The sequence below is a fragment of the Misgurnus anguillicaudatus genome, chromosome 23, assembly GCF_027580225.2.
Source record: "Misgurnus anguillicaudatus chromosome 23, ASM2758022v2, whole genome shotgun sequence".
NCBI classification, from domain to species: domain Eukaryota; kingdom Metazoa; phylum Chordata; class Actinopteri; order Cypriniformes; family Cobitidae; genus Misgurnus; species Misgurnus anguillicaudatus.
The window spans coordinates 32,254,573-32,269,104 of NC_073359.2; the positions used below are offsets into that span (position 1 = coordinate 32,254,573).

At 35.6% G+C, this 14,532-nt stretch overlaps 1 long non-coding RNA gene across 1 annotated transcript; it reads right to left on the reverse strand.

Moving 5' to 3' along the window:
- On the reverse strand, positions 1-13,322 carry LOC141359560 (uncharacterized). The gene is made up of 3 exons (XR_012366052.1): positions 13,108-13,322; positions 12,295-12,360; positions 1-133 (listed from the first exon to the last, which is right to left on the reverse strand). It is a non-coding gene; the product is annotated as an uncharacterized lncRNA (long non-coding RNA).
- Between the last annotated feature and the right edge of the window lie 1,210 nt (positions 13,323-14,532).

Consider the following 14,532-nt stretch of genomic DNA (forward strand, 5'->3'; position numbering starts at 1 on the left):
GGTTGTACACTGAGAAGCTTCTTGTTTTTTTTCCAGCTCGTCTTCCTGTTCCTGTCATCTCCAGAAACTTTTTACAATGTTCAAATTGTTCATTATTGTGTTCAGTGTTGAATGTGAGAGATGTGAGTCTGTCCTGGTATAAAGGAAACAGTTTATTGTCCAGCATCAGTGTGTCTGATCTCAACATCAGACTCTCTCTACCTCTGGAGGTTGAATATCAGGATAACAACACATACAGATGTGTACTCAACAATACCATCACAAAACAAACTCAACATCTCAACATCAAGAATCTCTGTCAGACGTGTTCAGGTGAGTCACAGGTGATGTTTGTGTTTATTCATTCACTTCATCTCTGTTTCATTTTGTTTTTCTTTCTTCAGATTGTGTCAGCTGTTGTGATACTACTGAAGTTGTGATTCGATTGGCCATCTCTGCTCTGGTGGGTGTGGCTACTGTAGCTCTTCTGATTTATGACATCAGATCCAGAAGAGCTGAATAGGAGAGAAGATCATAGACATCAGCAAACACAAACTTCATCTATATGTATAGATTCACAGCTTACAACTTTGGGTTCCTGACTGTTGTGTTTTTTTTCCTTTATTTTGTGGGTGAGAGGTGATCAGGGGAGGAAGGTTTTAAAAGCTTTGTCCATAATCCTGCAACATCATTATGCTTTTCTACATATACAATTTGTTATACTTGTCTATTTTTCCACACCACTGGAGCAAATGTTTCACAGATTTCTGTTCTGTTCATTCATATGGCGTCTGATTGGTGAGTTATAAATGTGTTTTTATTTCTTCAATTCAAGTATTTGTATTATTATAATGGGATTCAGGTCTGTGCTTTTGTTTGGTGCATTTGGAAGAGATTCAGCAATTTTGTTTATTATATGTGTCTAGATGTCTTTCTGAGGCTAAAACATTTTACAATACAACTTAAACATCTTTTATAGCCTAAATGACTTTATTGTCACCACTCATTTATTTTTCTTCATTGTTTGTGTGTTTAGAGGACTTTAACATCTTCAAACACATAATTTAATCATCTGTCATTCATCATTATTGACCGGTCAGTTGTGTTTGTTGTGTTGATGATATTTCTCTCTAGTGGCTGAATAACAAAATATTCAGCTTCTAACAGATCACAAATGCAGAATAAAGACTGTATGTACTTACATGTATACTTTAAACTAACCATGCTTTTTATATTCTGTAATAATTTTGCTTTGTGAAATAGAAAATCTATAATAAAAATACTATCTAAACATCTGGGTCTATATTTATGGTGTAATACAAGTACTGATCATCTTTATCATGTTTATGTTCAGTATATTAAAGATGAGCAATAGTTTCTTAAACTTCAGGATAAGATGATATATTGAACATTACAGACAGTTTGCATTGAAGTCTGTGGCTTTCAAGAACTTCTTTATTTCTGTCCTGGAGTTATTTTATTAAATGAATAATAGTGTAAGATGTCAGTCTTACCCTGTATGGGTGACAGATAAAAGCATTAGGAAATCACACATATAAAGATGTGTGATGTGTTTAAAGTTTCTTAGCAGTATTGCAAATAAGATCTCAATAGAAAGACAGATTAGCTGGCCAATCAGGTTCTCAGGAAGACAGGGAAATCTGGAGCTACAAAAATGTACAGTATTTAAAAAATATTGTTTTTTAACCATAAACCACGCGAACACATTGTATTATACCAAATACACAAAATACCATTGTTTATAGGTGCACTTTAAATACGCACAACCGGCGCAACGTCATAGAATGTCTCTGAACAGGTTCAAAGTTTGAGTTTTTGACTTTAAAATGTCATCTTGTTGTGTTTTTGGCTGCCAGATTAGAAGGAACAGCACTTTTGGTTCAAAAATAAAGTTTTACCGGATCCCAGCAGACATTTCTTCACAGAAATCAAGAAGACAATTGTGGTTGAATGCAATACGGCGTACAAACTAGACGGAGACGATCATAAATAATGGTCGTGTTTGCAGTGCAGTGCACACTTCATATCAGGTAAAATAATCTATGCAGGTGCAGTGGTGTAGTCTACGTGATACGCAGGTATACGCCGTATACCCACTAGAAATTGTCAAGGATTTCCGTATACCCACTAAAAATAGCTTGAGGATGCGTAACAGCATGGTTTTCTGACATTTCAAACTTTTAGTCATAATTCAGATGTAAAGCAGTAGCATGCTACACTTGCTATTTTAGCGGGTTGAACTGCATATATATTAGGCTATATATTTGGTGTGTTTGAATTCCTGCCGAACTGTGCGATCCGATTCGCGTATGAAATCAAATTACCATAGCGGCGCGAAAGTGACTGGGGAGCAGACTGGTGTGGCACCAGAAGAACCCACATGCGAGTGACAGCAAAGTACCGCGAGAGCGATTGCATTTATCACATGGAGAAATCTGCTTTGAATCGCTCTCGCGGTACTTTGACATCACCAAAGGGTCTGCTTAGCGCCAAATGAAGTCAAACCTGCAGTGTAGCTGCTCACGCGACACTGTAAACAAACAATCCATGTGAAGTGAACGAGCTGCTGCAATATAAAATCCGGAGAGTTAACAACGCACATGTGAGTAAACAACATTTAAAACATCAGTCCAGTTTATTAGTTTATCTGGAGGTAAGAATCCAAATGCAATAAAATAAGCCCGTAATTATATCCTGATGGTTTTCCCTGCAAGTAAGCTTACGATGGGCCTGTATGGGCATAGTCTAAGGGCCCTGCACAGGTTTGCTCACTGGCGAAACGTTGGCCCCTTAGCGCTGGCCCTGCATGGGCAGCCCTCACTTAGCCCCCAGGAAGCCCTCACATAGAGAAATCCCCAGAGTTAAATGAACACTGCTGGATGTATATATTGTCCCAATCTTACAGAGTGTTAAAAAGTAACAATGAAGCAGAATTAAAACCGCTGTTATCCTCTCTCTCACCATCTCTGTCTGAAATCTAAAATTGCATTTTACATCTTACTTGTAGAGTCATTTTCTTACTTTAGGTTGAGATTTTGTTTCATTTAAAGTCACCACTATTGTGATCAGTGTTTGATTTAGTTAAACTTGACTCTTGACTCTTGCCTTGTTCAGTCTTTTGATTGCTATAACTTTGTGTGTTTAAGACATGTTTGTTATGGCAGCATGCGATCCTTTGGTGGTGGTCAGTTCAGTAAATAAAGTCTAAACATCCTCATATAAAAACTTAGGTATTCATTTTTTGTTTGCACACTTATCAGAAGGATCTTTCTCTGACAATGTGATACTATAGTATGAGATCCAGCTCTCTCTTAGCAGTTTGTCTTTCTGAAGAATTTTGAAACACTGACACTTAAAATTAACTGCTCTACAATGTAGACACACAAATATCAAGAATCAGAGTATGAATCACAATGATGGTGACAATAAAATGAAAAGCTTCATGCTGCAATGCATGCTGGGTATCAACAAATTACAAATCTCATCCAGAACTCCCAGAATGCACTGGGGCATGAATAAATAATGACCTTTTTTTACCATTTTCTTTGTCACCATTGTTGAGATTCATACTCTGATTCTTTATGTCTGTGCATCTACATTATGCAGTGGTTAAAGTTTATGTGCACACTATCAAAATCCTTCAGAATGATAAACTGCTATGAGAGTGCTGGACACTGAAGTATTTCATTATTAACAGAAAATTATGCTTCTGATGAGGGGGGAAAACTATATTAACAAATCTGTTCATTAAATGATTATGTTTGACAATGTTTATGTATCAACCATCAATATTCAACTACAATTGCCTTTTCTTTGCTATAACATGTGTTTTAAACACACTTAGATATAGCAGTTAGAAAACACTAGCAGGCCAACGGTCAGGAGGCAAAGTCCGATTGAAGCAACCACGGATCACAGTGATGGTGACTTTAAATGAAACGGCCAACATCTAAACATAAGTTAAGAAAATGACTCTACAAGTAAGATGTAAAATGCAATTTTATATTTCAGACAGAGATGTTGAGAAAGAGGACAACAGAGCTTTTAATTCTGCTTCATTGTTACTTTTTAACACTCTGTAAGATGGGACAATATATACATCCAGCAGTGTTCATTTAACTCTGGGGATTTTTCTGTATGAGGACTTCCTGGGGGCTAAGTGAGGGCTGCCTGCGCAGGGCCAGCGCTAAAGGGCCAACGTTTTGCCAATGAGCAAACCTGCGCGGGGCCCTTAGACTAGCCCTAAGTGGGCCCATAAAGGGCCATCGTAGGCTTACTTGCAGGGTTAGCTTTCAGCATGTTTGCTTGTGCTTAGTGTTAAACTTTCCTTCTCTGTGTTAATTATATATCCACGTTCAAGATGTATATGATCTTAAACTTTTGTGAGGAAAATCATGTCTGCGTTGATGTTCAGTTCAGACTTGCAAATTAAAGATAATTTTCTTCACTTTGGTTTGGGTGTCTAATATTAGGCTACATGATGGTCTTGTAATAATAATTAAGTAAAAGCCTATTTTCATTTTTAGACACTGCTTGTATTATAAGCATAAAATAAGCTTTTATTTCAATGACTATGCAAATTAGAGTTAATTCATGGTCATCTTAAATGTGTATTAATTAAAAACATTTACACCATTAAATTACACATGGTAATGTTATCAATAGTTGTCAGATAATAGCTATTGAAAGAGTGGATTTTTTTTGTAAACAGTTTATTTAATTTTAATTAACAGTTGAGTAACTTTTGGCCCTGAGTTAGATGTTGATTAACACTAAACCAGTCTAAAAATCCATCCAGTTTCCCCAGCTGTAAACCCATTGACTGTTAAAGTCTTTTTTTCTTATAATAAACTGACATGTTGATAACACATTCAGTTTATGTGTTTATGAGTACACTTTCAGAATGCTCTCGATTACATGAAGATCCATACTGTATGCATCTGTAAGTGTGGTGGTGCTTATGGGGTGTCACTCTGGGACGAGTGATCATCAGAGGAAAAATCACAGTATACTCACTACAAAAATCTAGACTACACCACTGGGTGTAACCCTGACCTAATTTAGCTCAAGTTAAATAATTATTTTTCATATGGTTGTTATATTTATATGTTCATGTTTTATAAATGTTCGTTGCATTTAATAAGTTGTAAATAAATTTGTAAAGTGGGAAAAATTGTATAAAAAGAAAAAATGTTTAATATGACGTAGCTGAGAATTGACCAATCAGATGAGTTCAGACGCTCTGTGTCGCGTGAGTCAGTAGAATCAGGTGTTGTGTCGAAGTCTGTTCCCCCTATGTTCCCCCTATTTTTCCCTTCAGTGTAGTGTTTTTATGGCGTTTTTATCACGTTATAGGTTTTATTATTCATATATTTAAAGTTTTAATGGCTACTGAGATGTATATGTGTGCATTTCTGTAATGTATCTGTATTGTTCTTAATGGTAAGTTAATTATTTTTTACAGTATGAATCATATTATATGTATAATATTTATTTAATTATGTATGCAAACATTACATTTTTAAAACAACCAGTAAATGGAAAAAAAGAAAAAGACAGGCTATATTCTAAAAGAAATACCCTAATAGAAAACTGTCAAATGTATGAAATATTTAATAGTTTTGTATTATAAAATACATGATATTATGCCTTTTTAGTATAACCAATTCAAATCTTTAATCTTTCTAAATGTAACGTGATGAAAACGTTATAAAAGCACTACACTAAAGGGAAACATAGGGGGAACTCAGTTCGACACAACACCGGGTCATACGGAGAGAAGAGCGCTGAACTTGAGTGTGTCTGTTTATAACTTTAGAAGATAAGACTTAAAATGTTAAATACGATTGAAATCCTTTTGTAATCTATGAGGGGAGACCTAATTTGAACACATCCGTGTATATTTTTGTTGGAGTGGATTTTATTTTCGTTTTTTACCGTGTTGAAGCATTGGATGTGGTGAGTAAATACTTTAAAATTGCTGTTTATTGAAAAATAATCACAAAACAATTGTTTAAATGTCAAATGTTTATTTAAATTGTTGTATGTATGTTATATTTGTCATGTATTTTGTACCATGTGTGTTATTTGATGACGCGATTTAATGCACGTGAGCCTGTGACTCACGTGGCCATATGGTCTTGTACACGTGTAATGCACGTGAGCCTGTAATGAACAGAAATTTAGCAGTTAAAGGATGATAATGATGTTACATTTTGGTTACAATAAGGTTATTGTGATGAAAAAAACAATACTTATCCAGAAGTTTTGTTAATATTGATATGGGTTTGTTAATGTTGAGATGGACATAGTTAAAACAAACTTTGTATTGAATCTCTGGCTTAATTTAAATAGGTCAGGTTTATTTTGTGGATTCCATTGGATGTTCCTTTGATGGCGAGCTACCCAGGTGAATTCTGTAAAGGAGAAGAGGACAACAGTTAATGCAAGGATTCATATAGATTGAGACTTTGCCTTTTTCTAAAATATAGAAGAGGATTTCTGTACGGACTGTGGCTAACAGCTCATTTGCATCGTTGGACTTGAGATAAGTAACGAATATCTGATATCAGAACTGAACTGATTTGAACTGAACATTGATTCCTGAGTTATGATTCCTGAACTGTGATTCATATCCTAATGTGAACGTTTGAGTGTCATTGTTCAATTTGTACTTTGAATTTGAGTCAGTGCATAAGGGTTATAATTCACTGTGATTGTGTATACCAGTGAGGATTGAGTACTCTAAAGAGATCTTTTATTCATTTTATTTTATTCATTGATTTATTTTATTGGGTTATTTAGTATTTTGCTTTCTTGTTTTATCCAAGGCCTTTTTCTTAAACTGGGGAAGTCTTATTAAAAGTGTTTTCTTACTATATTCCTGTGACAGCGTTTTCAGTGATTCTCCACCTCCAGAGAGCCGTTCCTATAGTTTTCTGAGGTGCAATTGGCCTGTAGAGTTCAAAGGAGTTATAATTGATGCCGTGTAAATAGAGTTATACTTACCTGATATAATTATACATTTTTGGTTATTATTATCATCATCATTTACTTACCTTATACATATTTGTGTTAATTCTCGGGCATCAGAGATATTTCTAAATTTATTATTCCAGAGGTTGTGTAAAGTGTTACACATATGTACTGTTGTGTTGGTTTTATCTAGTACAAATCAGCAAGTTTCTGTTTTATAGGTGAAATGTCGCAAACCTTCAGCGCTATTGTTTAGCTTAAATGTTAAACAAACATACCCCAGCTAGAAATAAAAAGTTCTAAGAACGTTCCCTGAAAGTTCCCAATGTTCCCAAAAACATTCTGCCAACGTTAAAAGCGGCCAGTTTTTTTTTAAGTTCTAGGAACGTTTCTGTTGTCTGAACGTTAGAGTAATGTTACATTTTTACCATTTTTAAACGTTATGACAATGTCATGTTTTAATGTTCACACAATGTTTAAAACAACAGCTGTTTATTATATTGACTTGTTTAATTGTTCTGTAAATGATAGAGAAACATTGCATTTTATTATTTTATAAAACATTATTTCTGAATGTTCAGTAAATATATTGCTGTAGAAAACTCAATTCACTTCCTAGGTTTAGATGTTGATGTTTTGTTTCATTTTAAGTCACCCTTATTGTGATTCGTGTTTGTTTTAGTTGGTCTCTTGACACTTTACTTTTTGCCTGGTAGTTTTTTCCTGGTTGTGTTAACTTTGTGTTAATGCACCACATTTATTATGAAAAGTTAATAGTGTATTTCTGTGGTTGTTGGTACATAATGGTAAAGATCATCACCTAATTAATTTACTAATCAAAAGTTTATTTTCTGCCAATAATGTATATTAGATCCAACTCTTTCACAGCAGTTTGTCATTAAGGAGTTTAAGAAACTTTGGACAAAAAATATCTGCTGTATAATTGGGATGCACAAACATCAAGAATCAGACTATGAATCTCAACCATGGTCAACAATTAAAATGTATCCATGCTGCAGTGCATGCTGGGAGTCCTGAATGAGATTTGTAATTTGTTAATACCAGCATGCATTGCAGCATGAAGTTTTTCATTTAATTGTCATCATGATTGAGATTCATAGTCTGATTCTTGATGTTTGTGCATCCCAATTATACAGCAGATATTTTTTGTCCAAAGTTTCTAAAACTCCTTAATGACAAACTGCTGGGAAAGTGCTGGATCTCATTTACATTTTTGACAGAAAATCAACTTGGCATGTTCATAACAAATGTGGTGCTTTAACACAAAGTTAACACAACCAGGAAAGAACTAGAAACAAAAAGTCAAGTGTCAAGAGACCAACTAAAACAAACACTAATCACAATAAGGGTGACTTAAAATGAAACAAACATCAACATCTAAACATAATAAGTGAATTAAAGGGGACATATTATGAGATTTTTTTTAAGATGTAAACTAAGTCTAAAATAGGTCTGAGCAAAAGTGTGCCGTTTTGGGTGTGTCATTTAAAATGCAAATGAGCGGATGAAGTGCAACCACTGATCACAATGATGGTGGTTTGTTGCAATTGAAACTCAATTGTGCTGTGAAATATTTTATCTCTCTCTTTCTCTCCATACTAAATGGTTGTGCTGTGGTTGGATAGTGCAGATAAAGGGGGCGGTATTACCTTATTCTGACATCACAATAAGGGCCAAATTACAATGACCTATTTTTTCACATGCTTGCAGAAAATGGTTTACCAAAACTAAGTTATTGGGTTGATCTTTTTAACATTTTCTAGGTTGATAGAAGGACTGGGGACACAATTATAGCACTTAAACATGGAAAAAGTCAGATTTTCATAATATGTCCCCTTTAAGTTTTCTACAGCAATATATTTACTGCATACAGAAATAATGTTTTATAAAATAATAAAATGCAATGTTTCTCTATCATTTACATAACAATTAAACAAGTCAATATAATAAACAGTTGTTGTTTTAAACATTGTGTGAACATCAAAACATGACATTGTCACAACGTCCAAAAATGGCAAAATGCAACACCACTCCAACGCTCAGACAACAGAAACGTTCCCAGAACTTAAAAAAAAACTGGCCGCTTTTAACGTTGGCAGAATGTTTTTAGGAACATTCGGGAACTTTCAGGGAACGTTCTTAGAACTTTTTATTTCTAGTTGGGACAGCGATAGATGCACTGTAAAAAATTTTGCCGTAATTTTACGGTAAAGTACTGGCAGCTGGGGTTCCAGCAGTGAACCGTAATTTTACGGTTTAATTACCGTATTCTAAATTACGGCTGTTCCACTGTAAAAAATTGTGCCGTTAAATAACAGTAATCAACTGCCAGCTTGGTTGCCAGATAATGTTAATTTACGGTCCTGCCTCTGTTAAAATACAGTTCTACTTCCGTTAATTTACAGCTCCCCTATTTTAACAGTATGTTAATGTTATAATGCCCTGAAAGCAACTCACTTAATTTAGGAAACCAATTGCAGGATCCATTCAAGTTTATAAATATATATATTTATATGGTGGTGTTAGTATTGTGAACGTAATTCATTTGAGTCCACTGAAAACAAATATTACTTCTAAAATTGAACTCCAAACATTTAAACTTTCACACAAATCTCATGTAGTTCATCACGAACAAACTACACAGTTACTGCTTTAAAATAAAATAACAGGCAGCATAACATCAATGATTTACTGCCCATCCTTGACCTAAACAACCACACTACTCTTCAGCACAATGGTAACCCAAAAACTGAGTCAAATCCTAACAAAACATTAAACACTAAGAGATCTCTCACATTATCATCTTGTGTAAATCCCCTGAACAGTTTTTAAGTTAACATGATTTAAAAAAACAAAATACAAGGACTTTTCTCTAATGTCTGTGTGAAATTACCATATTTCTGTATGCAAATTTTTGACTGTTAGGTTTTCTGTTTTTTTAACATCACATTCTGTTAAATAACAGTAATCAACTGGCAGCTTGGTTGCCAGTAAGATAATGTTTTTTTACGGTCTCCTTCGGACTGTTAAAAACCATTAGCATTCTGTGTTTTTATATCTTACACATTTAACCCTTTAAACCCCATTGCAAAATTCTTGGTGTCAAAAGAACACTGCTTAAAGGCGGAGTCCACGATGTTTGAAAAACGCGTTGGAAAAGGAGACGGGCCGACTACCAAAACACACTTATAGCCAATCAAATCAAATCAAATGCCGGGTTGCGTATGTGTGGGGCGGGTCTATCAACAGAAGGTCCAGATTCTATTGGGGTAGGGGCGTGTTTGTTTAGGTGATATCAAATATCAACATTGGCTTTCAAACATCATGGACTCCGCCTTTAATGTGTCCACACTACAAAGAGTAAAAGAAACAGAGCCAATGTTGAAGTTAATGAGATAATGAAGTGATGATTGAGTTAATGATGAACAGCTGCTGTTAACAAACACAATCACTGAATGAAAGATGAACACGAACCGAATTAAAGAGAAAACAAGCAGAAACTCAATTTACAGACTTAGGCTATGTTTACACGTGGGCGGCTATTTTCATAAACGGACATTTCAAGCTCTCCGGTTTCAAAAATAATATCGTGCACACATGTCAGTTTTCAGAAAAGTGTTTATGTACACGTACCCGTGCATATATGCCGTCAAGAGAAGCTCAAGCCCACGTAAGCCAATCACCGGCAGCGCTGGTCGTGACGCCAACTGGTTCTTCATGTTGGAGGGAGGTGTTGTTGCAGTAGGTGATCGATGACGTCAAAGTACCGCGAGAGCGAGTACGTGCGAGGAATCACACGTAGAGGTCTAATTTCGAATCGCTCTCGCGGTACTTTGACATCATCCGTCTGTCGGTTCATGCAGCGCCGCATGAAGTCAAACACGCGTAAAATTGCTGATCTCCGAGCACTCGTCTCTGCTCCTCTACATAATAGAGCAGCTGAATTTGCAAATACAAACACACGAAACGAGTTTGCACGAACATAAATGTGATCTTGGAAGCGTTCAGAGTAGCAGTCACACATGTAAACATAGGTCGCACTTTTGACGTAGGTGCGAGCTCTGGCGCATACTCTGTGACGTTGCCTGCTTAAACATCCGTTTATCTCAGTGTACATGCAACCGTGCAACCGAAGATTTTCAAGATCTCCACTCTGGCCGGAGTTTTTAGAAACAATCGGTTTCAGAGGCGAGTTCTCCGTTTGCGTGTAAACGAGGGGCACAAACGAAGGTAAATCTCTCAGTTTTTTAAAATAACCATGTACGTGTAAACAGAGCCTTAGATGAGACTGAAGACTTACTCAGATTTTCTAAGATCTCACAAGAAGATCATCAAACAACTCCACAAACAGCATTAACATCTTCACTAATTACAAACCAGTTAGATTTTATTTTATATGTACATTAGCTCTTACTGAGAAATAAATCATAAGGTGTGGTTTCCTGAACAAGGATTATCTTAAAGGGGACATATTATGAAAATCTGACTTTGTCCATGTTTAAGTGCTATAGTTGGGTCCCCAGTGCTTCTATCAACCTAGAAAATGTTAAAAAGATCAACCCAATAACTTAGTTTTGGTAAACCATTTTCTGCAAGCATGTGAAAAAATAGGTCATTGTAATTTGGCCCTTATTGTGATGTCAGAATAAGGTAATACCGCCCCCTTTATCTGCACTATCCAATCACAGCACAACCATTTAGTATGGAGAGAAAGAGAGAGATAAAATATTTCACAGCACAATTGAGTTTCAATTGCAACAAACCACCATCATTGTGATCAGTGGTTGCACTTCATCCGCTCATTTGCATTTTAAAGGGGTCATATGATGAAAATGTTAGCATTGCCACTTTGTAGGTTTGAGCAAAAATGTGTCGTTTTGGGTGTGTTTTTTAAAATGCAAATAAGCGGATGAAGTGCAAACACTGATCACAATGATGGTGGTTTGTTGTAATTGAAACTCTATTGTGCTGTCAAGTCCAAAAATGTGTCGTTTTGGGTGTGTTTTTTAAAATGCAAATGAGCGGATAAAGTTCAAACACTGATCACAATGATGGTGGTTTGTTGTAATTCAAACTCAATTGTGCTGTCAAGTCCTTCTTTTCTCTCTCTTTCAGAGTTCAGATTAAGGAGGCGGTATTATTCTAATAAGATATCCTTATGACATCATAATGAAAGCCAAATTTCAATTACCTGTTTTTGCTCACACCTACAAAGTGGCAATGCTAACATTTTCATCATATGACCCCTTTAAACTTATGATATTGACAGATACTCTTATTATTGATCACAGCGCTCACCATTATTCTGATCTGTTGTGCTGTTGGATGTCTGATGATTTTGGCTTTAGTTCTGATCTGCTGCATCTGCAGGAAACGAAAAAACACAGAACAACGGGGCAAGTGAAAACTACTGCTAATATAACTGTAATATAATGAAATATATACTGTATCACATCAAAAGTTTAAGTTTTATTTGTGTGTCTATGTTTGTTAAAACAGTTCAGACTGGTGAAGTGGAGATCACAGATCCAACAATCTGTACAACCCGGGCCGGATTATCTATGGACAAGATTGGGCAAGTGTCCTGGGGCACCAGCACATAGGGGGGCACCAAAGGTCTTCAGACTGTGACCAGATTTTGAGACAGCGCAAGCATTTTTACAAGTAGCATACTTGTGTTGTGCATGTGCAACCTGTATATTTTGAATTTATGCATCATTTCATGTTGAAGTAGCGGATTTAGGCATGTGCAGCTGTCTAGGGCGGCATTTTGCAAAGAGGCGGTGGCACAGGGCAGGGCACCCATGAGAAAAAAAACTTCTAAATTAATTCCTAAAAGTCATACAGTAATACAGTTATTTTGGTAAAAATGTGAATAGTTGCATTGCAAGTTGATAAAAGGTGTGCCTCAAATAGTTTAAGTCAGGGAATACAGTTCTAGTAAATAAAATTTAAGTCTGGACTGTGGACTGGATCATCAAGCAAATCAATCTTCCTGAACCAATGAGACTTTAAATAAAAACTACTACTACTACTACTACTACTACTACTACTACTATTAGCATTTCTCTGACATTTTTAAAGCAGGTTAATGTTTTTAATTTAACATACCTGACAAAGATGTTTGTTGACGTCTTGTTGAATTCAGTCAATGTCACAGAAGTTTTTCTCATTTTGTTATTTGTTTTTTTTTCAAGGTTTTTAAACTGAATAGGTCACTGTCGACTACAGTTGATTTTAATTTCAGCAGATAATCGTTTGTTTTATCTCAATTCCATCGACTGAAAAAGTCATGCAGCATAATGTTGTTCTGGCTGAGGGGATGAAGTGACTTCATTGCTCTGATCAGCCCATGCGTGGTCACTGCAGCTGTTTCGCTTCTCCTTAAACGAATAAAATGGTATCTAGTTTCTTAATTTAACAACCTTCACAACAAATGATCAGATTAGCGCTTTTTGACACTAAAGTAAAACAGAATTTATTTAAACATATAGAGCGCCATCTTGTGTCCATTGCAGATATTCACCCTGCTGAAAAAAACAATAAAACCATTACAGAAAAATTCTAATGGTTTCCATTAAAATACCAATAGGAACCGTTAGCTTTTACCATTAAAACCACTACACTGTAGTGTGTTTTGGGCCATATCCAATTAAAGCTAATACATAGAACCAATACAAAGAACCAATAGAAACCATTAGAGACCAACAAAAACCAATACACTGCAGTGTGTTTTGGGCCATATTCCATTAGAACCAATAAAATTCCCAATAAAACCAATAGAATTTCTGTGATGGTGTCTTGGCAGAGCCGGCCCACCCACTAAACGAACTTTGCAATTGCAAAGGGCCTCGTGGCCAGCAGAGGGCCCCCTAAAGTCACTTAGCTAGTGGTTGAAAAAAAATCATTCATCAAAAGTAACATAAAATAAATATAAATATTCATTATTTATTATTATGGCAATGTTAAAAAGGCTGTTACTTGTTATTATAGTTATTATGAAAGTTCGCTAATAAGATCTCTTTCTTGCCGAGATTGATTGACACACAGCAAACAGCGCAGCAGCCAATCAGTGCCCGCGATCTATGTGCAGGCGAAAATCCCGCCCACAGAACGCAAAGTTGAGTTGAGCCGGATCTCTGATACAGACGCGAACTTTTGCTGTTGCTTTAAGCACAATTTCTTTAATGTTATATGTGTTTGTGCGTAAATGCGAAGTAAGTGGATCTTATTTGACTTCGGTAATGACCAAACTGTGGTCTGTTTGACTTCTCTTTCTTATATTTGCCATCATAACGTGAATTGGTTTATTAAGCTTAATAATTAATATTTGAACGGTTTAAAGTGTTAATTACTTCTTTTACGCTTATATTTCACGTATGCTATTGTCATTTCTACATATTTATGTCATTAGTGTAATTATATTGTTGGTAAACGTCTGAATTTAAAGTGTTTTATGTGTAAGAGTAAACAAACTCATGCGCATGGCATATGCGTGGTAAATGTCCAGACAGCGCACCGTTGTTAAACCACCTG